Here is a 26,502-nt window from a genome sequence, read left to right on the forward strand (position 1 = left end):
CTGACAGACTTCATGTATGAAAGCATTCTGTAAGCATTTAGCCAGTGTTCTGTAAGCATTTAGCCTCAGTCAAACTGATTTCAAGGTTACTGTATGTGTCTTCTTGTGGTCAGCATCTTACGTGAGAACTGAAAATGATCCTTGTGTTGCTTCAAGTGCTAATAAATGTGCAAAACAGTTAAAGTAATTTAAATGCTGTGTTGCATCCATTACTTGAGAATCTGTCATAAACAGGGATCCTACAAGTTTCCCCAAGTGAAGTTCCTTGATATTTCCCTGATTTCCAGGTAAGTTTTAGCATTTTTCCCTGACAAATTTTGGAATCTCAAGGGTAAGTTAAGATGTAAGTTGATAATCTGTCTTTGCAGCTACAATACATAAAACAATAGCACAAATGAAGAAATATCGAGAAAAAAAACTAGCAAGCATATGGTGTTTCAATGACATGGAAAAAAAAATCTTAAGTAGTAACATCAACATCATTTGTAATGAACTGTTTTTAGACGGAGACAGCATGCCAAATTGTATGTGTTTTACATCAAAACCACTGATGTTATTTTACTTCAATAAGACAAAACACACTTGGTGACAAAAATAAGTACTTCCTTGGAGTCACAAGACAGATTTAAAATACCTTCAGTGATTATAGAAATAACCTCACAGAAAAAAAAGTAGGCCTCTTGAAAGAAGTGTATAAGGTGGGGAAGAATTATGCAAACCAACGCTGTAGGCAGCCGCTAATAAAATGTTGGTTCTATTAACTTCCTTTATTGTCGGTTATTACCCACTGTGTTATGTCTATTATTTTACAGATATTCTGTAGTTTTTCTTTCAAGAAATACATGATTACATAGCATACAAACTGCCAGCAACTGTCGTAATTTTATTCTTCTTATCGTCCCTACTTTCTAATATATCAACTACTTTTGGAGTGTCAGAATGTACTAGAATAAATACAATTCTATAAAACACTCACTGTACAATGTACTTCTGGTAAGACAGTCACAATTCCTGAAATCCATCGCCCTTGGTCTCTGGTCTGCAGAGGAGCACTGCAGTCCTGGCTCCATTGGATGAACCACAAAAATTTGCCACTAGATCCATTGGGCAGGGCCTGCACATTAGTGGGAAACAATGGGCTTCAGATTGGCAGGCTCGATCCGTTAAGAAATAGCCACTGAAATAGGCTGAGGTTTTGGCCCATCATGGAAGTCCACTCGTGTGGCCGGCTATTCAGAAGTCATAGATGTCATGTTGATGAAATGAGACAACGGTGATCAATCCATGCAAAAGATAACTTGCATGAACAATTTTAGAATCAATACTAATGAGGATAGGTAGCAACTCACCTTAAAGATGGTTGCTGAGCTGCAGTCAGGCACTTAGAAAAGACAATAACACTCTAACAAGAAAATTTTTAGCCATAACTTTTGTTAGAAAATGAGAGAATACACACATTCACACAATCACTCTGACACAACTCATGAACGTATGACCACAATCTCCGGCCGCTGTGTCTACAGTTTCTGAGAATGAGATCCAAACAAACCACTCCTCATGCCTTCCTGCCTATCGCCGGCAGCTGCTAGGCTAGTGGCAAAAAGTGGCAGAAGCCCTGACTGCAAGCTGAGGGGAGTGGTAGGAAGGAGAGAAGCAGTAGAAATGAGAGAGTACAGAAGCGGCACGTGTACTCAGTTGCATCCAGCCAGCAACAAGGCACACCACCTCAGTAAACAAAACCATTTCATCTACCGAAACAAAAATGAGATTTTTTCAGTACTTTTTTCAAATGTCCTTGATTTCCCTAACGTATTTGCAATTCCCTGATATTCCAGAGCCTGTGGCAACCCCAATAGAACCAGTTTACAGCAATATGATGAACTTCCACCAATGAGACAAGTAAAAGCTGCAACTATGTGACATGTTTCAGTAGTAGAGCTTTAAATTCCACAGGAAATGAGCTTTCACAAGTGTGAGAGCTCAGGGAAACTGCACGAAAATAACCATAGACACATATGCAATATGTCCCATATGTCTCTGCCAAATGTGGACTTGGGAGCTACATGGCTACCAATATTGATGATCAACATGTAGTGCCCCCAGAATTTTACGAAAGTCTGGAGACACTTGTGCTCCAGCCGTTTCGAACACGCATCATTTTAAAGCAGGGCATAAGGATGAGCACAGGATACTGCACCCATTTATTGTTTGTGCAGGCGAAACTGGAAGGGAGAAAGTTCGTCGGCACTGGCAAGTGTTCAGCGCGACCTGCGAAGAATAAACACATACGGCCCGGAAGCTCCGAGGCCGGCTGCAAAGAGTAATGTAGCTTTGTATTGTTGAAAAACAAATGGAGTGACTCGAGGTAGTGACTGTTTTAGTAGATGTTGAACTGCTGTTGAGAGTACGTGGACTGGACATGGATAGTCAGCCACAATAAAACCTTATGTATTTAATGTGTTCAAAAATGTGTAATTAACTGATCTTGGGTGCCCGGTAATGTGTGGGCTTACGACATAAAGTTTAATTGTTTTTTTGTACAAAGTGGAAATAAATATTTTCTGGTGCATTGAATGATACTCCACGAATAGCGTATTTTTAAATAAGAGAGAGAGAGAGAGAGCGAGAGAGTGAAAATTTCCCCTTCCTAGCAGTGAAATCTTCGGAGAAGCGACCGGTGCTAGCAGAAGACATCGGCGCTGCAAGAAAGCAGAACCAGCATTTAACAAGTAAGTCCATGAAAATACTTAAGCTGTATAGAGGGAGCTTAACATTACACCGGGCCACCTCAAACGCTGCCCGCTCACCACTCGCCTCCCCCACTCATCATACTTCTCAGGAATCTCAGCCAAGACGGTGTCACTGTTCCCTCTCCAACCCTTCCTTAGTGCTGCATTCAAGCAATACAGACTGCAATAACTTCTAGGGTGCAGGGAATATATATACTGAAGAGCCAAAAAAATGGTTACACCTGCCTAATATCGTGTAGGGTGGCCACAAGCACTCAGAAATGCTGCAAAACAATGCTGCATGGACTTGACTAATGTCTGATGAAATGCTGAAGGGAACTGCAGGGCTGTCCATAAATCCAAAAAGAGTACGACAGGGTGGAGATCTCTTCTGAACAGTACATGGCAAGACATCCTGGATGTGATTAATGATGTTCATGTCTGGGGAGTTTGGTGGGCAGCGGAAGTGTTTAAACTCAGAAGAGTGTTCCTAGAGCCACTCTGTAGCAATTCAGGACATACGGGGTGTCACATTCTCCTGCTCGAATTGTCCAAGTCCATTGGAATGCATAATGGATATGAATGGATGCACGTGATTAGACAGGATGCTTACATATGTGTCACCTGTCCAAGCTGTATCTAGACATATCAGGGGTTCCATATCACTCCAACTGCACATGCCCCACACCATTATGGAGCCTCCACAAGCTTGAGCAATCCTCTGCTGACATGCAGGGTCCATGGACTCATGAGCTTTTCTCCATACCCGTACACGTCCATCCTCTCGATACAATTTGAAACAAGACTCGTCCAGCCAGGTAACATGTTTCTAGTCATCAACAGTCCAATGTTGGTCTTGACAGGCCTGGGTGAAGCACAAAGGTCTGTTTTGTGCAGTCTACAAGTGTCCATGAGTGGGCCTTTGGCTCCAAAAGCCCATATCAATGGTGTTTTGTTGCATGTTTTGCACGCTGACACTTGTTGATGGTCCAGCACTGAAATCTGCAGCAATTTGCTGAAGGGTTGCACTTCTGTCACATAGAATGATTTATTCAGTTATTGTTGGACTCGTTCTTGCAATAACTTTTTCCAGCTGCAGCGTTGTTGGAGTTTTGATGTTTTCCCAGATTCCTGACATTCATGGTACACTCATCAAATGGTCATATGGGAAAATCCCTCCTTCATTGCTACCTTGGAGATGCTGTGTGCCATAGCTCGTGCACCAACTATATGACCGTGTTCAAACTCACTTAAATCTTGATACCTGCCATTGTAGCAGCAGTAACTGATCTAACAACTGTACCAGACACTTGTCTTATATAGATGTTGCCCATCACAGTGCTGCATTCTGCTTGTTTATGTATCTGTGTATTTGAATACGCATGCCTACACCAGTTTCTTTGGCACTTCAGTGTATAACAACAGCAACAGGTACATAAATAAAAGATCACAATCACGATTCCATCCAATTCTCAAGCTTTCGCTTGTCCAACACCTAGTGACATCTGTTGGCACTATTTCCACAATGGGTCTTTCCATTGCAAAAGAAAATGAGTTTTTAATAATAGGTGACTCCATGTAAAAAACATCATAGTTCCAAACTCAAGAATAGTTGTTTGCCCTGGAATCAGGACTAAGCAATTACAAAAACATTTCACCAATATCCTAAAATCAGCTGCAAGTGCTACTAAGCTAAGATATGCGATAGAAATCCCAAACGTGTATTTATTCACGTTGGTACAGTCTACGAAGCAGCAGTGAGGAAGAAATCAACAACAACATGAGAAACCTAAGAACTGCCAGAAATGTCTACAACACCTTGAGAATTATAATCAGTGGCATTGTGTACAGCTTGATAAGTGACAGATACATACACAGAATAAATGACAATGTTAAAGAGGAATGTAATAAACTGGGTGTAATATTCACTGAACCAAACAAATTTCCTAATGACAAGTGTCTTGGTAAAGATGGACTGCATCTTAATAGACTAGGCTCTAGAATATTCGGTAAGATGTTCATAGATGTTTGTCAGAGTATAATGAACAAGGGAAACTTATAAGCAGTAATAGGGGTGAAAATACATGCATGCATATATACTCCAGAGAAATATTAAATTCCCATTGTAAAACATCTCCCTGGAAAAAAAATAAAAAAAATATCAGAAATGATGCATCAGATAAAATCCAGACCTCCACCTCACAGCCAGGATTTTCTGTGGGGACACAAAATAAAAACTCACAGGTAAAACACAAAAATATGAACTTGATTCTTTTTCACCAAAATGTGTAATCACTAACTAGTAAAACAAGTGAAATCCAAATTCCTATTAGAAAACGAATTAAAAAGTACTTCCTTATTGTGTCTCACAGAACATTGGCTTGATGAGGACAAGTTACATATTGTGTCCCTACCTAACTTAGTGCTAGGTGGTTATTTCTGTAGAAAAATTCTTAAACGTGGTAGCAGTTGTTTATTCATAAGAAATAATATGTTGTTGTTGTGGTCTTCAGTCCTGAAACTGGTTTGATGCAGCTCTCCATGCTACTCTATCCTGTGCAAGCTTCTTCATCTCCCAGTACCTACTGCAACCTACATCCTTCTGAATCTGCTTAGTGTAGTCATCTCTTGGTCTCCCTCTACGATTTTTACCCTCCATGCTGCCTTCCAATACTAAATTGGTGATCCCTTGATGCCTCAGAACATGTCATACCAACCGATCCCTTCTTCTGGTCAAGCTGTGCCACAAACTTCTCTTCTCCCCAATCTGATTCATTACTTCCTCATTAGTTATGTGATCTACCCATCTAATCTTCAGCATTCTTCTGTAGCACCACATTTCGAAAGCTTCTATTCTCTTCTTGTCCAAACTATTTATCATCCATGATTCACTTCCATACATGGCTACACTCCATACAAATACTTTCAGAAATGACTTCCTGACACTTAAATCTATACTCGATGTTAACAAACTTCTCTTCTTCAGAAACGCTTTCCTTGCCATTGCCAGTCTACATTTTATATCCTTTCTACTTCGACCATCATCAGTTATTTTGCTCCCCAAATAGCAAAACTCCTTTACTACTCTAAGTGTCTTACTTCCTAATCTAATTCCCTCAGCATCACGCGACTTAATTCGACTACCTTCCATTATCCTTGTTTTGCTTTTGTTGATGGTCATCTTATATCCTCCTTTCAAGACACTATCCATTGCGTTCAACTGCTCTTCCACGTCGTTTGCTGTCTCTGACAGAATTACGATGTCATCGGCGAACCTCAAAGTTTTATTTCTTCTCCATGGACTTTAATACCTACTCCGAATTTTTCTTTTGTTTCCTTCACTGCTTGCTCAATATACAGATTGAATAACATTGGGGATAGACTACAGCCCTGTCTCACTCCCTTCCCAACCACTGCTTCCCTTTCATCTGGTTTCTGTACAAATTGTAAATAGCCTTTCGCTCCCTGTATTTTACCCCTGCTACCTTCAGAATTTGAAAGAAAGTATTCCAATCACCATTGTCAAAAGCTTTCTCTGAATCTACAAATGCTAGAAACGTAAGTTTGCCCTTCCTTAATCTAGCTTCTAAGATAAGTTGTAGGGTCAGTATTGCCTCACGTGTTCCAACATTTCTACGGAATCCAAACTGATCTTCCCCGAGGTCGGCTTCTACTAGTTTTTCCATTCGTCTGTCAAGAACTCGCGTTAGTATTTTGCAGTTGTGACTTATTAAACTGATAGTTCGGTAATTTTCACATCTGTCAACACCTGCTTTCTTTGGGATTGGAATTATTATATTCTTCTTGAAGTCTGAGGGTATTTCGCCTGTCTCATAAATCTTGCTCACCAGATGGTAGAGTTTTGTCAGGACTGGCTCTCCCAAGGCCGTCAGTAGTTCCAATGGAATGTTGTCTACTCCGGGGGCCTTGTTTCGACTCAGGTCTTTCAGTGCTCTGTCAAACTCTTCACGCAGTATCTTACCTCCCATTTCGTCTTCATCTACATCCTCTTCCATTTCCATAATATTGTCCTCAAGTGCATCGCCCTTGTATAGACCCTCTATATACTCCTTCCACCTTTCTGCTTTCTTTTCTTTGGTTAGAACTGGGTTTCCATCTGAGCTCTTAATATTCATACAAGTGGTCCTCTTTTCCCCAAAGGTCTCTTTAATTTTCCTGTAGGCAGTATTTATCTTACCCCTAGTGAGATAAGCCTCTACATCCTTACATTTGTCCTCTAGCCATCCCTGCTTAGCCATTTTGCACTTCCTGTCGATGTCATTTTTGAGACGTTTGTATTCCTTTTTGCCTGCTTCATTTACTGCATTTTTATATTTTCTCCTTTCATCAATTAAATTCAATATTTCTTCTGTTACCCAACGATTTCTAGCAGCCCTCGTCTTTTTACCTACTTGATCCTCTGCTACCTTCACTACTTCATCCCTCAAAGCTACCCATTATTCTTCTATTGTACACTCCTGGAAATTGAAATAAGAACACCGTGAATTCATTGTCCCAGGAAGGGGAAACTTTATTGACACATTCCTGTGGTCAGATACATCACATGATCACACTGACAGAACCACAGGCACATAGACACAGGCAACAGAGCATGCACAATGTCGGCACTAGTACAGTGTATATCCACCTTTCGCAGCAATGCAGGCTGCTTTTCTCCCATGGAGACGATCGTAGAGATGCTGGATGTAGTCCTGTGGAACGGCTTGCCATGCCATTTCCACCTGGCGCTTCAGTTGGACCAGCGTTCGTGCTGGGCGTGCAGACCGCGTGACAAGACGCTTCATCTAGTCCTAAACATGCTCAATGGGGGACAGATCCGGAGATCTTGCTGGCCAGGGTAGTTGACTTACACCTTCTAGAGCACGCTGGGTGGCACGGGATACATGCGGACGTGCATTGTCCTGTTGGAACAGCAAGTTCCCTTGCCGGTCTAGGAATGGTAGAACGATGGGTTCGATGTCGGTTTGGGTGTACCGTGCACTATTCAGTGTCCCCTCGACGATCACCAGAGGTGTACGGCCAATGTAGGAGATCGCCCCCCACACCATGATGCCGGGTGTTGGCCCTGTGTGCCTCGGTCGTATGCAGTCCTGATTGTGGCACTCACCTGCACGGGGCCAAACACGCATACGACCATCATTGGCACCAAGGCAGAAGCGACTCTCATCGCTGAAGATGACACGTCTCCATTCGTCCCTCCATTCACGCCTGTCGCGACACCACTGGAGGCGGGATGCACGATGTTGGGGAGTGAGCGGAAGACGGCCTAACGGTGTGCGGAACCGTAGCCCAGCTTCATGGAGACGGTTGCGAATGGTCCTCGCCGATACCCCAGGAGCAACAGTGTCCCTAATTTGCTGGGAAGTGGCGGTGCGGTCCCCTACGGCACTGCGTAGGACCCTACGGTCTTGGCGTGCATCCGTGCGTCGCTGCGGTCCGGTCCCAAGTCGACGGGCACGTGCACCTTCCGCCGACAACATCGATGTACTGTGGAGACCTCATGCCCCACGTGTTGAGCAATTCGGCGGTACGTCCACCCGGCCTCCCGCATGCCCACTATACGCCCTCGCTCAAAGTCCGTCAACTGCACATACGGTTCACGTCCACGCTGCGCCATTCGACGGCCAACACCGCGGTTCCTGGTGTGTCCGCTGTGCCGTGCGTGTGATCATTGCTTGTACAGCCCTCTCCCAGTGTCCGGAGCAAGTATGTTGGGTCTGACACACCGGTGTCAATGTGTTCTTTTTTCCATTTCCAGGAGTGTATTTCTTTCCCCTATTCCTGTCAATTGCTCCCTTATGCTCTCCCTGAAACTCTGTACAATCTCTGGTTCTTTTAGTTTATCCAGGTCCCATCTCCTTAGATTCCCACCTTTTTGCAGTTTCTTCAGTTTTAATCTACAGGTCATAACCAACAGATTGTGGTCAGAGTCCACATCTGCCCCTGGAAATGTCTTACAATTTAAAAACTGGTTCCTAAATCTCTGTCGTACCATTATATAATCTATCTGAAACCTGTCAGTAGTATCTCCAGGCTTCTTCCATGTATACAGCCTTCTTTTATGATTCTTGAACCAAGTGTTACCTATGATTAAGTTGTGCTCTGTGCCAAATTCTACCAGGCGGCTTCCTCTTTCATTTCTTTGCCCCAGTCCATATTCACCTACTACCGAATTCCAGTCACCCATGACTATTAAATTTTTGTTACCCTTCAGTATCTGAATAATTTCTTTTATTTGATCATACATTTCTTCAATTTCTTCGTCATCTGCAGAGCTAGTTGGCATATAAACTTGTACTACTGAAGTAGGTGTGGGCTTCGTATCTATCTTGGCCACAATAATGCGTTCACTATGCTGTTTGTAGTAGCTTACCCGCATTCCTATTTTCCTATTCATTATTAAACCTACTCCTGCATTACCCCTATTTGATTTTGTGTTTATAACCCTGTAGTCACCTGACCAGAAGTCTTGTTCCTCCTGCCACCAAACTTAACTAATTCCCACTATATCTAACTTTAACCTATCCATTTCCCTTTTTAAATTATCTAACCTACCTGCCCGATTAAGGGATCTGACATTCCACGCTCCGACCCGTAGAACGCCAGTTTTCTTTCTCCTGATAACGACATCCTTATCATCTGTTTCAAGTTCTGAAACCTCAAGGTGTCAATGCAGCAGGTACTGTCCATCAAAACAGATTTGGAAAGAACTTGCCTTTTTCAGATGATAAAACAATAATGAAACAAACTAGAGGTTATTGAGAAGAAATCACTAGTACTGATGACATTACCATGTGTAAGTGGTTACACTATAGGCCAGTTGTATTGTGTTCAAACTTTGTTGGTAAAGGCTCAGTGTTGGGGAAAAAAAAAAAAAAAAAAAAAAAAGAGCCATAAATATGTGTAAGGAGAAAAACCGGAAATATTGAGAAGATATAATCACACAATGGATAGTGTGGAACTATTTGATCAATTGATAAGCTACTACAGAGTTTTCATCAGATCTCGAAAATGGCCTTTCCGTATGATTTTTCATGCTGTTGACTTTGCCACCGTGCAAAGTTGGTTGGCATACAGACGAGATGCAGACAACCTGTCTATCCCAAAGAAGAAGCAAATGGACCTTCTTTCCTTTCTATCAGGGTAGCAGATGGATTGATACTGTGCCAGAAGGAAGTGACTGAAAAGAAGAGGGGGTGTCTCTCTGATGAAGGACCGGCTTCAGACATGAGTCATACCAAGAGAAAGAGGAGAATTATGACCAGCTACAGAGATACAGTTAGATTTCACTGACCATTTGCCTTTGCATCGTGTAGGGGCTCCAAGTCACTGCAAATTTCCAAATTGTACAGGGCGTTCTAGAATTCAGTGCAGAAAATGTAAAGTACATTTATGTCTCCAAAAGGACAGAAACATTTTTTTAAATTTCATATGAAATCTTAAAATCAGTGTTTTGTTGTTTAAATAAGAACTGTAATTTGGAATTATTTTTATTGTTTCTTCGGTTTTAAAGTGAAATAAAGAGTGCCATACTTGATCCATAGTGTTAACGTCCATAATGTATGGCATGAAGCTCGAGACCTGATGAACACGATTGTGTACATTAAATATCTAGAAAACTAGAGATCATATGAAATTTTTTCTTGGAAAAATGTTGTCAGGAGACTGACCTGAATGTAAAAATGATGTCAGATATTTTTTAAATAAGTAAATAAAAAATTAGGTCTGGAAGGGTTAACATCAAAATAAGTAATGACAACTGGATGTACTTGAACATCTTTAAGATCTGTACAACCAATGGCTGTGAGGGAAAAGGAGTTTACTTTTAATTTTTTGCTGTTTCATTTTGTGTTCTAGATGACATAGAATTTATAACTGCAGCTGTTTTAATTCTATCACAACAATATTTTGTAGCAATCTGAGAATCAGGAAACATATTTCTGAACAGTTGTGAAGCATGATCTGCAAACGAAATTGGCAAGCCCTGTTCCAACAATGAACAGGCTAAAACCATTTCAGCATTGGTGACAAGAGTTTTCTTCACCAGATTTTATTCCGAACGATGACAGTGATCTGTTTTCAGACTTAAGGTTTGTTAGATCTACATGTATTTTAGACAAAACATGTCGATGACAATCATGGTCAGCATGCTGTGTAGAAATGTCTCTGAACACGCTGTACAAACACATATGATGATCAGATTTGTTAGATTTTATCAAACATGGCTATTCTGTACTACAATGTTTGCTAAATATGTGTCCAGTTATAAATTATCTTGTTGTATCAACTTCCACTGCATTAACACTTAAGTTTTTCACAATATTACTATCTGAATTTGTTACAGCACTTTGGCCAACTTTAACAGTACTTACTTTTTTATTGTATCAGTCTCATTTTTTTCCCCTTTCACTACAATTGACATGATAAGTAAATCCATGACTACTGGTACTTGGAACATCTACAGAAGGTTCCACCTTATTAATTTTTTCACTTTCACTTAGTATATTTTTTGCGCTGTTTAATTCTGCGTTATCATTTGTGTTAAACTTGTTTTCACAGAATATGTTAACAGCTGTCAAAGGAACAAAAAATGTCTATTTGCTTGCACTTTTGGCAAAATAACTAAAAAAATCCTTAGCAGCTAATCATGACCAGTGTTTTTGAATTCTAAAGAGGAATAAAGCCATCAAACACAAATAAATTGACAACATTACCAACAATTTCATTGGTCAATAGTTTGTAATTTATTTGCATGAAACATGTAATTACATGCATAGCACTTGGTAGTACAATACAACAGTATACAATCTAAATTTACAACAGTAACTTTGAATGTAGTCCAAGTTATTTGACATAATAATACTTTAGATTTAGTTTCTACAGTAGGCTATAGAAGCACTGCTCAATGAGCCACGATTTTCGATGTTTTTTGAATGTCTCTCCAGTTATTACCTTCAATTCATTTGGCAGTGCGTTGAAGTATTTTGCTCCATTAATATATGAACTGTTTGCTGTTTTTTTTTTCAGTCTTCTGTTTTATCATATGGAAATTTTGTACTTATTCCTGCATTACAATATGTATATTTCTTATCTTCTACAGTTAATACTACTGTTTCAAACATATACATAGAATACATAGTCAGAATTTTAAAATCTATAAACTATCCATTTCATGATGTTCTAGTATATTTTTCACCTAATATTCTCAAGTCTCTTTGCTGGAGTTTAAATACTCGGTCTACATGAGTTTTGGAAGCCCCGCCCCACAATGAAAGACCATATGCTAGAAATGGGTGTATTAAACCAAAATACATCACCCACATTGTTTGGGTATTGATGTATGGAGCTATTCTTCTTAAAAAATATAGGCTAGATGATAGCCTGGTACATACATTGTCAGTTTGTTGCGTCCATAGTAGTTTGCTAACTATGCATATACGGTACCTAGGAATTTAGAATCATTGCAGATTTTCCCTACAATATTACTATCTTGAGAATCAATACAAGTCTGCAAATCACCAACATTGAAGGGAATTATATTTGTTTTTTGTAAGTTGACTTTTAGAATGTCATTTTCAAACTTGTCCTTTGCAATATCTATAATTTTTTTTACCTCTATGCCGAGATTAAAAATATCATTTACCCAACAAAAGCATGAAGTGTCATCTGCATACATTGTAATGAAGGCATATTTTTTACTATCTTTGGGAAGTCATTAACGTAACATATAAAAAGGAAGGGACCAATCATCGATCCCTGAGGCAGACCAAATTTAATCATTCCTGACCCCTGATGTATAACTTTTTAATGTTTCACCATTATTGTGTGAGATTGAGGTACACTATTTTCTGTGTTTTAAATACGATATGATGAGGTGCAATAGTTTTCCACTTATGCCATCTCTGGCCAGTTTTGACAGAAGTACCTTATGATCAACCCTATCAAAAGCCTTTGATAAGTCAAGGAAAACTCCAGCTAGTTGAATGCCTTCATCAACTGTGTCAAGAGCTTTGAGCATAAATTGAAGTGTTGCAGTCATGGTGTTACAACCACTTCTGAAACCATGCCGAAAATCTCCCAGGATGTTGTGCTTATTATAATGTTCTAACATATATTTCAGAATTATTATTTCAATTAACTTGCAAAAACGGAAGTGAAAGCAAGTTTCTAATTATTAGATGCACCAAAGGATATGCTAGATTATTTTTCCACTGTCTAAGTAAAAATGGAGAAATTTCATCCCAGCCAGCGGATTATTTTGTTTTTACACATTCTGATGACCTACAAAATATCCTTGATTTCAAGTTCATGGAGTTGAGTAGATTCAGAATTGTCCTCAGCAAGACTTCCAACAGGTACTTTATCTGTGGTAAAAAAAGTCAGATTCTATGATATCTATGAAATAGTCATTAAAAATGTTACTGATCTGAGGGATGGTGACATCAATATTGTTATTAGATATCTGTACGTTGATGATACCTTTTAGTTTTGTTTTATTGTCTCTTATTTCATTTACGATTGACCAGCAGGTCTTGGAGAGACAATCTGATTTTTGTATTTTCGAGTTAATCTTTTCAGCCTTCAATCTTTTGACTTGCTTGCAAAATTGGTACTTATATTGTTTGTATTTATCCCTGTGCTCATTGGTTTTGGTCTTTCTTTGTATCAAATACATTTCTTCCATTTTATCTTTGAGTTCTTTGGTAGAATTATTAAATTCCACAGGTCTTGACTGTCTTGCCTTGTTCTTATTCATATTTATCTTTCTGATGGGAATAGTATTGTTTTGATGAAAAGATAATTAATCTAGGAGGCATCTCATTTATTGTTCACTCCTTCGGCTTGAAATACTAGATGCCAAGATTCATGACAAAGGCTCTCTCTCAGTTTGACAATGTTGATAACAGAGAGATTTCTTTTGTGTTAAATAAATTTTCTTTGGTTTTATACAAGGATCTCCCTTTAGCACTAACAGTTGGCCTAGATGGTCAGAGATGTGACCATTTACAACAGCAGCTGTGGCAATATTTTCACAATTAGTAATAACATGGCCTATAGAGCTTATACTAGTTGGAGTGATTCCAACAGATCTTCTGCGCCATGAGAATGGATACAGTCCTTGAAGCATTTGCTTCCTTCAGCATCTTGTAACCTGTTGACATTAATATACCTTAGTAATATAACATTTATATGTTCTTGCTTGGACATTTATTTACATAATACAGTATCAAGGGTATTAAGAAATAATTCAAAATTTCCATCGGGTGATCTATACAATGCAAAGAAAGTATGTTACAGACAAGAATTTTACCTTAATTGCTAAAATTTCGCAGTGAAAATCAGGGGAATACTCTTAGAGCCACGCAATATCTTTGTAAGATTCTACTAAGTTATTTGTTCTCAGGTAGATAGTCACTCCTCCACCTTCATGGTTAGAATGAGAGTAAAAATCAGTTAATGAATAATTTTGGATTTTAAACAAGTGTATGTTATCTGCAGATTTTTGGTGTTCATTGACAACTACTATATGGGGGGGTGTAATATACAGGGTGTTACAAAAAGGTATGGCCAAACTTTCAGGAAACATTCCTCACACACAAAGAAAGAAAATATGTTATGTGGACATGTGTCCGGAAACGATTGCTTTCCATGTTAGAGCTCATTTTATTACTTCTCTTCAAATCACATTAATCATGGAATGGAAACACACAGCAACAGAAAGTACCAGCGTGACTTCAAACATTTTGTTACAGGAAATGTTCAAAATGTCCTCCGTTAGCGAGGATACATGCATCCACCCTCCGTCGCATGGAATCCCTGATGCGCTGATGCAGCCCTGGAGAATGGCGTATTGTATCACAGCCTTCCACAATACGAGCACGAGGAGTCTCTACATTTGGTACCGGGGTTGCGTAGACAAGAGCTTTCAAATGCCCCCATAAATGAAAGTCAAGAGGGTTGAGGTCAGGAGAGCGTAGAGGCCACGGAATTGGTCCGCCTCTACCAATCCATCGGTCACCGAATCTGTTGTTGAGAAGCGTACAAACACATCGACTGAAATGTGCAGGAGCTCCATCGTGCACGAACCACATGTTGTGTCGTACTTGTAAAGGCACATGTTCAAGCAGCACAGGTAGAGAGTATCCCATATGAAATCATGATAATGTGCTCCATTGAGTGTAGGTGGACGAAACTAAAACGAACTCTAACATGGATATTAAGTGTTTCCGGACACATGTGCACATAACATCTTTTCTTTATTTGTGTGTGAGGAATGTTTCTCGAAAGTTTGGCCGTACCTTTTTGTAACACCCTGTATGTAAGATAGTGGTCAAAAACATCAATCTTATTATATAATTCCTCTACATTATAATGTAGGAAAGAAATATTGCTTTCTTCAGGTACTGGTACATTTTGTGCAAGATAATCCCCTCTTCTGCTTATTAGTTTCCCTTGTTATTTATAATGTTGCAAATATCAGCAATCATTTTAGTGAAGGTTGTGGAGCCTAACCTGTTTGAGTGAGTACAATACCATCTTTCCGTAGACATTTGTTGCTTAAAAACGTATTTGGATCGATAAATATTGCTCCTAGATTATTACAGATCTCACAAATATTACAATTTATCCTCTCTATATAAGTATCACTCACAGACCTTCTGTAGATAATTCTACTGATTCCAATTCTTGAAGACCTGTATAAGTTTCTTGCTGATCGGATTATGTTTCTAGTTTCACTGATGATTTCTTTCTCGGGGGTGCTGCATAGTGAATTTGTTCCTACATGAATGTAAACACCTTTGTAGATTCTTGTGGCTTTGCCTGACGATCCCTGATTTGAATTTTGAAGTGATTATTTAATTGATGAATCCTGATACCAGGGCAAATGTCGACTCTCGAATTTGGCGCATCAACATTTTTTTAGTAGTGAGTCACCTATAATGACAAAGTCTTCGTGATTTTTTCTTTTCAGTACCGTGAAGACTAATATGTTTTTTTTTTTCTCTCTGTATGTGACGTTGTTTCAGTGATATTTGTTTCTTGAATATGTGTTTTCACTTTGCACTTCTTCACAAACAGAGGATATTATAGGTCCAGAAAAATGTGTATCGTCACTTCACGAGTCGTCACTGTTACGATGCTTACAACACCTTTCCTGCTTTTGATAGAAGATTTTTCAATTTCAATATGACCATCACAAACCGTTGAACTTAATTAGTCAGTAAACTGGATATCATAACTTCGAAAGTTTTCACGATTAAGTTTGCTTACCACACAATTTCTGCATTGGAAGAAGGTTTTTTGAGTTTCACTTTCATCTTCTACACATATATCACAGCTAGAAGATTCCAAAAACTGGGTGTAGTCTATTCATGAGTTTTCACTGTTATGTTTGTTTACAAATCTGTTACAGCTTTTGAGATGGTGTTTTCATTTTTGAATTTTTCGCAATTACTTTTTTCATGTCTCATCGGCTCACTATTTACTTGATTCAGTAGTGCTATTTTCAATTTTAGATTGTCTATTTCAGTTTTTAAACATCTAATAACTCATTCTTTTGTGTTCACTGATGTTGCTAACATTACGTTTTCCATATGTTCAAATGGCTCTAAGCGCTTTGAGACTTAACATCTGAGGTCATCAGTCCCCTAGACAATGTTTTGGTGAATTTTAAAACAACAGACGATTCATGTAATGTATCAGAGTTTGCATTTTCTGATCATAGTTCTGTAACCTTAAATTATACAAGTAAGTTCCTTCCTGATAAGACTAGTATAACTAAGCCTGTCCCAAAAATTATCACCAGACCTGTCTCAGATGAAAAAAATTCATAGATTTTGTAATTCCCTTGCTGACAGAGACTGGTTTCGCCAGTGTTATGGAAACACACCCTATACTCTAAGTAACAATTTGCCAGCATATACACTTTTTGACAGGTTTTTTTAAAGTATTTTTGCAAACTTTAATGACTTCATTCCAACAAAGGAATTCAATGTAGGCCTAACTGATCGTGTCCTGAAAACTACAAGACAAAATACGTGGTATACAGAACAGCTGACCACTCTGAAAAACTAAGTTATGTTGTTGCACAATGTTTATTGTAGACTGAAGACTAATCAAGGTAAACTAGCCTACGTTACATGTAGGAATGAATATAAAAAGCAATCATAGAAGCCAAAAAACAGAAGTATTGAGAAATCCACCAACAAGTGCAAAGCTGCGTGGAAGCTAATAAATAGTGTTGCTAAAGATGAAAGAAATATTGCAATTAATATCTCTCCCTAAAAATTCAATGATTATTAAGAAGTAGTATTGTTAAACCTGAAATCAGCTCATCACAGTTACTGTCAAAAAATAGTACTAGATCATCAACAAATACAAGTATCTTCAGTTTCTCTGAGGTCTCAGCCGATTTTGTATTAAGAATAGTGAAACAGTTAAAATCATCAGACAGTGTAGACATATACGACTTATCCTGTAAAATACTGAAGAAAGTCTTAGGTAGTGCAGTGTACCCCTTAACACATTGTATAAACAAATGTCTAGCTGAAGGATATTTTCCTGATGAGCTTAAATGTCTATGGTAGTTCCAGTTTATAAAAAAGGGGGTAAAGACTCTGCCTCAAGTTACCGGCCAATTTCCACAGTCCCATCTTTTTCTAAATTTCTGGAATGCACAATTTACAAACAATCAGATTACTTTGATAATATAGGAATTATTAGTGGATCTCAATACGGTTTTAGGAAAAACATGTCAACGATTTATGTGATAGATGCTGCTATAAAATACATCCCTCAAGTACTTGAGGATAAAGACGTTGATCAAGTCACTTTTTGTGACCTAAGCAAAGCCTTTGACTGTGTAGAACATACACTACTACTTGAGAAATTGGACTTCTATGGTGTTAGAGGTAATAGCCTTAAACTATTAAGACCATTTTTACAGAACCTAAGCAGGCTGTCTGTGTTGGCAATGAACTTTCCAGTCTAGAACTAATTAAGGTAGGTGTCCCACAGGGATCTGTACTGGGCCCTTTCATGTTCCTAATAATGATTAACGACCTGCCGTCACGTATTAAATCAAAAACTGTGCTATATGTAGATGACACAACTTTTCTGAACAGCACTAATTACCTCAATAGCTTTAAAATTTGTGAGAGCCAATGCTCAAGCAGCATACTGGTATAAAGCAAATGGATTTTTGCTTCATGAAAATGACTCAGCAGATAGTATTTTGTCTAAAAGACAAGCTACCATTTGATGTTCTTAGTTATGTTAAGTTTTTAGGAGTATATTTGGATGATAAATTATCTTGGGGGCAACATGTCAAGTATCTTAGTGGTAAGTTGTCTAGGGTAATCTATCTGTTGTTGTTGTTGTGGTCTTCAGTCCTGAGGCTGGTTTGATGAAGCTCTCCATGCTACTCTATCTTGTGCAAGCTTCTTCATCTCCCAGTAACTACTGCAACCTACATCCTTCTGAATCTGCTTAGTGTAGTCATCTCTTGGTCTCCCTCTACGATTTTTACCCTCCACGCTGCCCTCCAATACTAAATTGGTGATCCCTTGATGCCTCAGAACATATCCTACCAACTGATCTTTTCTTCTGGTCAAGTTGTGCCACAAACTTCTCTTCTCTCCAATCCTATTCAATACCTCCTCATTAGTTATGTGATCTACCCATTTAATCTTCAGCATTCTTCTGTAGCTACACATTTTGAAAGCTTCTCTTCTCTTCTTGTCCAAACTATTTATCGTCCATGTATCACTTCCATACATGGCTACACTCCATACACATTCTTTCAGAAATGACTTCCTGACACTTACAACTATACTCGATGTTAACAAATTTCTCTTCTTCAGAAACTCTTTCCTTGCCATTGCCAGTCTACATTTTATATCCTCTCTACTTCGACCATCATCAGTTATTTTTCTCCCCAAATAGCAAATCTCCTTTACTACTTTAAGTGTCTCATTTCCTAATCTAATTCCCTCAGCATCACCCGACTTAATTCGACTACATTCCATTATCCTCGTTTTGCTTTTGTTGATGTTCATCTTATATCCTCCTTTCAATACACTATCCAATCCGTTCAACTGCTCTTCCAAGTCCTTTGCTGTCTCTGACAGAATTACAATCTCATCGGCGAACCTCAACATTTTTATTTCTTCTCCATGGATTTTAATACCTACTCTGAATTTTTCTTTTGTTTCCTTCACTGCTTGCTCAATATGCAGACTGAATAACATCGGGCAGAGAATACAACCCTGTCTCACTCCCTTCCCAACCACTGCTTCCCTTTCATGTCCCTTGACTCTTATAATTGCCATATGGTTTCTGTACAAATTGTAAATAGTCTTTCGCTCCCTGTATTTTACCCCTGCTACCTTCAGAATTTGAAAGAGAGTATTCCAATCAACATTGTCAAAAGCTTTCTCTAAGTCTACAAATGCTAGAAACGTAGGTTTGCCCTTCCTTAATCTAGCTTCTAAGATAAGTCGTAGGGTCAATATTGCCTCATGTGTTCCAACATGTCTTCGGAATCCAAACTGATCCACCCCGAGGTCAGCTTCTCCTAGTTTTTCCATTCGTCTGTCAAGAACTCGCGTTAGTATTTTGCAGCTGTGACTTATTAAACTGATAGTTCGGTAATTTTCACATCTGTCAACACCTGCTTTCCTTGGGATTGGAATTATTATATTCTTCTTGAAGTCTGAGGGTATTTCACCTGTCTCATACATCTTGCTCACCAGATAGTAGACTGGCTCTCCCAAGGCTGTCAGTAGTTCCAATGGAGTGTTGTCTACTCCGGGGGCCTTGTTTCGACTCAGGTCTTTCAGTGCTCTGTCAAACTCTTCACGCAGTATCGTATCTCCCATTTCATCTTCATCTACATCCTCTTCCATTTCAATAATATTGTCCTCAAGTACATCACCCTTCTATAGACCCTCTATATACTCCTTCCACCTGTCTGTTTTCCCTTCTCTGCTTAGAACTGGGTTTCCATCTGAGCTCTTGATGTTCATACAAGTGGTTCTCTTATCTCCAAAGGTCTCTTTAATTTTCCTGTAGACAGAATCTATCTTCCCCCTAGTGAGATAAGCCTCTACATCCTTACATTTGTCCTCTAGCCATCCCTGCTTAGCCATTTTGCACTTCCTGTCGATCTTATTTTTGAGACGTCTATTTCTTTTTGCCTGTTTCATGTACTGCATTTTTATATTTTCTCATTTTATCAATTAAATTCAATATTTCTTCTGTTACCCTAGGATTTCTACTAGCCCTCATCTTTTTACCTACTGGATCCTCTGCTGCCTTCACTACTTCATCCCTCAAAGCTACCCATTCTTCTTCTACCGTATTTCTTTCCCCCATTCATGTCAATTGCTCCTTTATGCTCTCCCTGAAACTCTGTATAACCTCTGGTTCTTTTAGTTTATCCAGGTCTCATCTCCTTAAGATTCCCACCTTTTTGCAGTTTCTTCAGTTTTAATCTACAGGTCATAACCAACAGATTGTGGTCAGAGTCCACATCTGACCCTGGAAATGTCTTACAATTTAAAACCTGGTTCCTAAATCTTTGTCGTACCATTATATAATCTATCTGAAACCTGTCAGTATCTCCAGGCTTCTTCCATGTATACAGCCTTCTTTTATGATTCTTGAACCAAGTGTTACCTATGATTAAGTTGTGCTCTGTGCAAAATTCTACCAGGCAGCTTCCTCTTTCGTTTCTTAGCCCAAATCCATATTCACATACTACGTTTCCTTATCTCCCTTTTCCTACTACCGAATTCCAGTCACCCATGACTATTAAATTTTCGTCACCCTTCAGTATCTGAATAATTTCTTTTATTTGATCATACATTTCTTCAATTTCTTCGTCATCTGCAGAGCTAGTTGGCATATAAACTTGTACTACTGTAGTAGGTGTGGGCTTCGTATCTATCTTGGCCACAATAATGCGTTCACTATGCTGTTTGTAGTAGCTTACCCGCATTCCTATTTTCCTATTCATTATTAAACCTAGAACCCTGTAGTCACCTGACCAAAAGTCTTGTTCCTGCTGCTACCGAACTTCATTAATTCCCATTATATCTAACTTTAACCTAGCCATTTTCCTTTTTAAATTTTCTAACCTACCTGCCTGATTAAGGGATCTGACGTTCCACACTCTGATCCGTAGAACTCCAGTTTTCTTTCTCAATCTATCTGTTAAGGCGACTAAAGGATTTTGTATCTAAAAATTATGTTAGTATATCCTATCTCTCATTCTTCCAAAGCATAATAACCTATGGCATCATTTTATGGGGAAACTACAGTTGTGTGCGTGACATCCTCCTAATGCAAAAGAAAGCTATTAGGGTAATTACAGGCTCACCGTATAAGGCACACTGTAAACCTTTGTTTTCTGGGTAAAAAAAATATGACAGTAGTAAACCTATATAACCACTATGTCTGAAACTTTCTAAAGTAATTCCTGTCTTCAAAAAAAGGTGATGATAAAGACTACAGGCCTATCTCAGTTTCATCCTGCTTTTCTAAAGTTTTTGAAAAATAATGTACAAAAAATGGACTTCATAGAAAAAAAATTACTAAGTTTAGCTCAACATAGGTTCAGAAGCAACTAATCTACTGAAACTGCAGTATATGATTGCATAAATGAGCTATTAGAACTGTTAGATAGAAAACAACCCATAACAGGCATATTTATGGATCTGTCAAAGGCTTTTGACACTGTTGACCACAAAATATTACTGGAGAAATTAGAACACTATGGTATCAGAGGAATTGCAAACAACTGGATTGCTACATTCCTAACCAATCGGATGCAGAGAGTCAACATGAATTATACTAATACACAAAGCAACTCAATAACCAAAATACTATCAATTAATAAAACTGTAAAGCAAGGTGTTCCACAGGGCTCAGTGTTGGGACCCCTACTTTTCCTCCTGTATATTAATGACTTGAGCCTGAATGTTGATGCACACAAAACAATAATATTTGCTGATGACACAACTGTACTCCTCAAAGGGGAGAATATAGAGGCTGTGCAAAAAGCTGTGAACTTGGCCACTGAATAACTCAGCAACTGGGCAAAAATCAACAGATTAACTATCAACACAAAAGAGACAGCTTCCATGAACTTTCACACAACACAAAATGCAAACATTAACCAGTGCATACTACGTTTACATACAAGACCACATAAAATATGATGTAATATTCTGGGGAAATTCTCTAACTGCTCTGTGCACATTCAGAATCCAGAAGAAAACAATGAGGATTATTACTGGGACTCCTGCAAACCCATCTTCAGAAAGTTGGAAATCCTTACACTGCCTTGCCTCTACATTCTTGAGAGTCTAAAATCTTTCAGAAACCACATAGTGCCAACTGACCCCAGAGTCGTAAAAAATAATGAAATACATGAACACACCACCAGGAAAAACGCAAACTTGCATGTTATATGTACAAACACTCAACTGTGTAAAAAGGGAGCTTTCCACATGGGCCTCCAACTGTTCCATCTTCCCACTAGTATTACGTCCATCGAAGACAACATAAAATTTAGCAAAGCCGTTAAATCAATTTTTTTGTGTCACTGTTTATACTCTGAAAATGAATACTTAGAAAAGTAATCTTGCTGTTTGTGTTAAATTGAAAACATTGAGCAATATAATACATTAGGATACTATAGGCCTATGTTAATATATGTTAACAATGTTAAATGGTATTTCCCGACATCTGCAACACACTGTGTACCATCAGATCACATAGAATAAATAAATAAATAAAAGTAGTAAAAGTTTATATGCCAACTAGCTCTGCAGATGGAGAAATTGATGAAATGTATGATGAGATAAAAGAAATTATTCAGGTAGTGAACGGAGACAAAAATTTAATAGTAATGGGTAACTGGAATTCGAGTGTAGGAAAAGGGAGAGAAGGAAACATAATAGGTGAATATTGATTGGGGGAGAGAAATGAAAGAGGAAGCCGTCTAGTAGAATTTTGCACAGAGCATAACTTAATCGTAGCTAACACTTGGTTCAAGAATCATAAAAGAAGGTTGTATACATAGAAGAACCCTGGGGATACTAGAAGGTATCAGATAGATTATATAATGGTAAGACAGAGATTTAGGAACCAGGTTTTAAATTGCAAGACATTTCCAGGGGCTGATGTGGACTCTGACCACAATCTATTGGTTATGGACTGTAGATTAAAACTGAAGAAACTGCAAAAAGGTGGGAAGTCAAGGAGATGGGACCTGGATAAACTGACTAAACCAGAAGTTGTACAGAGTTTCAGGGAGAGCATAAGGGAACAATTGACAGGAATGGGGGAAAGAAATACAATAGAAGAAGAATGGGTAGCTCTGAGGGATGAAGTAGTGAAGACAGCAGAGGATCAAGTAGGTAAAAAGACGATGGCTAGTAGAAATCTTTGGGTAACAGAAGAAATATTGAATTTAATTGATGAAAGGAAAAAATACAAAAATGAAGTACTTGAAGCAGGCAAAAAGGAATACAAACGTCTCAAAGATCGACAGGAAGTGCAAAATGGCTAAGCACGGATGGCTAGAGGACAAATGTAAGGATGTAGAGGCTTATCTAATTAAGGGTAAGACAGATACTGCCTACAGGAAAATTAAAGAGACCTTTAGAGAAAAGAGAGACACTTGTATGAATATCAAGAGATCAGATGGAAAACTAGTTCTAAGCAAAGAAGGGAAAGCAGAAAGGTGGAAGGAGCATATAGAGGGTCTATACAAGGGCGAATTACTTGAGGACAATATTATGGAAATGGAAGAGGATGTAGATGAAGATGAAATGGGAGATACAATACTGCAACAAGAGTTTGATAGAGCACTGGAAGACCTGAGTCAAAACAAGGCCCTGCGTGTAGACAACATTCCATTAGAACTACTGACGGCCTTGGGTGAGCCAGTCCTGACAAAACTCTACCATCTGGTGAGCAAGAAGTATGAGACAGGCGAAATACCCTCAGAATTCAAGAAGAATGTTATAATTCCAATCCCAAAGAAATCAGGTGTTGACAGATGTGAGAATTACAGAACTATCAGTTTAATAAGTCACAGCTGCAACATACTAACGCAAATTCTTTATAGACAAATGGAAAAACTGGTAGAAGCCGACCTCGGAGAAGATCGGTTTGGATTCCATAGAAATATCGGAACACCTGAGGCAATACTAACCTTACATCTTATCTTAGAAGAAAGAGTAAGGAAAGGCATACCTATGTTTATAGTATTTGTAGACTTACAGAAAGCTTTTGACAATGTTGACTGGAATACTCTCTTTCAAATTGTAAAGGTGGCAGGGATAAAATACAGGGAGAGAAAGGGTATTTACAATTTGTACAGAAACCAGATGGCAGTTATAAGAGTTGAAGGGCATGAAAAGGAAGCAGTAATTGGGAAGGAAGTGAGAAAGGGTTGTAGCCACTCCCCGATGTTATTCAATCTGTATATTGAGCAAGCAGTAAAGGAAACCAAAGAAAAATTCGGAGTAGGTATTAAAATCCATGGAGAAGAAATAAAAACTTTGAAGTTCGCCGGTGACATTATAATTCTGTCAGAGACAGCAAAGGACTTGGAAGAGGAGTTGAACGGAATGGACAGTGTCTTGAAAGGTGGATATAAGATGAACATCAACAAAAGTCAATGAAGATGATGGAATGTAGTCGAATTAAATCGCACAATGCTGAGGGAATTAGATTAGGAAATGAGACACTTAAAGTAGTAAAGGAGTTTTGCTATTTGGGGAGCAAAATAACTGATGATGGTCGAAGTAGAGAGGATATAAAATGAAGACTGGCAATGCCAAGGAAAGTGTTTCTGAAGAAGAGAAATTTGTTAACATCAAGTATACATTTAAGTGTCAGGAAGCCGTTTCTGTAAGAATGTGTATGGAGTGTAGCCATGTATGGAAGTGAAACATGAATGATAACTAGTTTGGACAAGAAGAGAATATAAGCTTTCAAAATGTGGTGCCACAGAACAATGCTGAAGATTAGATGGGTAGATCACATAACTAATGAGGAGGTATTGAATAGAACTGGGGAGAAGAGGATTTTGTGGCACACCTTGATAAGAAGAAGGGACTGGTTGGCAGGACATGTTCTGAGGCATCAAGGGATCAAAAATTTAGCATTTGAGGGCAGCGTAGAGGGTAAAAATCGTAGAGGGAGACCAAGAGATGAATACACTAAGCAGATTCAGAAGGATGTAAGTTGCAGTAAGTACTTGGAGATGATGAAGCATGCACGGGATAGAGTCGTGGAGAGCTTGTAATGGAACTGACAAATAGACATCATTTTATTTTATTATACACTAAAGTCATGTTAAAAAAGCTTTTGCTTAAGATAATACTAAGTTAGGTGTTGCGATCAATAATCGATATTGGAATTGTATGTTCTTTGTAGCTTATGACCGTGATCTTTGGTCTACAACGGGTTTACGGCCAGTTGAGTGTTGGCCACGGTCGAGTGTAGTTGTGTTATAGTTTTGGCAATAAATGCGTTTTGATACAAAGAAACCGTGGAGTACTGCGTCATTTTTCGGTAGTCCAGTAATAATTAAAAAACCCGCACCTGTTCTTGGACCCAGAGCAGCAAACGAATCATCGCCTAGACAACGAGAAGCCACATGGACAACGCAGACTCAGCAGCATCAACAAAGGAGACATCATGGCCAGCTCTACGAAAGTATTATGCAGCCATTAGCCACACCGTAACGGTGTCCTTATGGAGATAACTTTTCCCGAACAGTAGAGTGGTTTCGTGACAACTGGGGGCTCAGCCGGGATTTAGACAGTTATATGTATTGGATTGACGAAATCTGTTTTGTAGAAATCTAATGACCACGTGGTACAAAGAAGTGCAATACATGGAAGTCAAGGGAGACGAAACGAAAATTTATCTGAACATGAGACGTCGGACATTAAATCACTGTTACAAATGATGGAACAATCGTTAGCTTTATATCAAACTGTTGCAGCCCGCTTACAAGCTAATGAAGATCAATTGCAAAACGTGATCGGATGGTCGCGGACAGTTTTCGGGTTATAAATCTGAAACTGTCGCGCCTAGAAGGAGCTATGAACAAAAAATTTGATAATGTCTTACTTTGGGGTAATAAACTTCGCAACGATATATCAAAGATAGACAAACTTAGCAAAGCAGAAACAAAGATTTTGGCGGTAGAATCTAAAGTGGGATACGTTAAATCTAGTCTGAGTAACAAAATTCAGTCTGTAAAAAATGAACTGGTCACAGATAGAGAGAAAAATGCAAAGTGTTTTGATAATGTTAATAGTCGAATAGATACAGTTTGTGTAAATGTAAAAGCTATGGCAATAGATCTTGAAAGTAGAGTAGATTCTGAACTAAACGTTGTGGATGATAAAGTGGAAACAGTCAGTAACACAATAAAACTCCACGAGACTGAAACTAAGACAGATGTTAATGAATTAAAAAGTACAGTATCAGAGTTAAACCAGAAGTTTGAAAGATTTAGCAATGATGTAGCTAACAGAAATTTTTCTATGGACACATGTACTTTATTATCCAATATTCCAGTTAAAAACTTTTCTAATGAGTGTAGTTTGCATCCTGTTGACTTTCTGCAGAGTTGTAGAGAGAATTTTTTGCCCAATATGAGTGTAAGTTTCAAAATTAAGTTTGTTAAAAAATTTTTGGAGGGGGAATCTTTGTCATGGGC

At 38.6% G+C, this 26,502-nt stretch overlaps 1 long non-coding RNA gene across 3 annotated transcripts in view; it reads right to left on the bottom strand.

Annotated features, from left to right (window-relative positions):
- Positions 1-11,449: 11,449 nt before the first annotated feature.
- The window catches only part of LOC126355815 (uncharacterized), an 87,057-nt gene continuing 72,004 nt past the window's right edge, over positions 11,450-26,502 (bottom strand). For 2 of the 3 annotated variants that reach the window (XR_007565538.1, XR_007565536.1), the window contains exon 4: positions 11,452-13,902. This is a non-coding gene — a long non-coding RNA (uncharacterized LOC126355815). Of the gene's footprint in view, positions 13,903-26,502 lie in introns of all 3 variants that reach the window. The other variant, XR_007565537.1, reaches the window with a different exon arrangement.

The sequence above is a fragment of the Schistocerca gregaria genome, chromosome 3 (genome assembly GCF_023897955.1).
Source record: "Schistocerca gregaria isolate iqSchGreg1 chromosome 3, iqSchGreg1.2, whole genome shotgun sequence".
Lineage (NCBI taxonomy): Eukaryota > Metazoa > Arthropoda > Insecta > Orthoptera > Acrididae > Schistocerca > Schistocerca gregaria.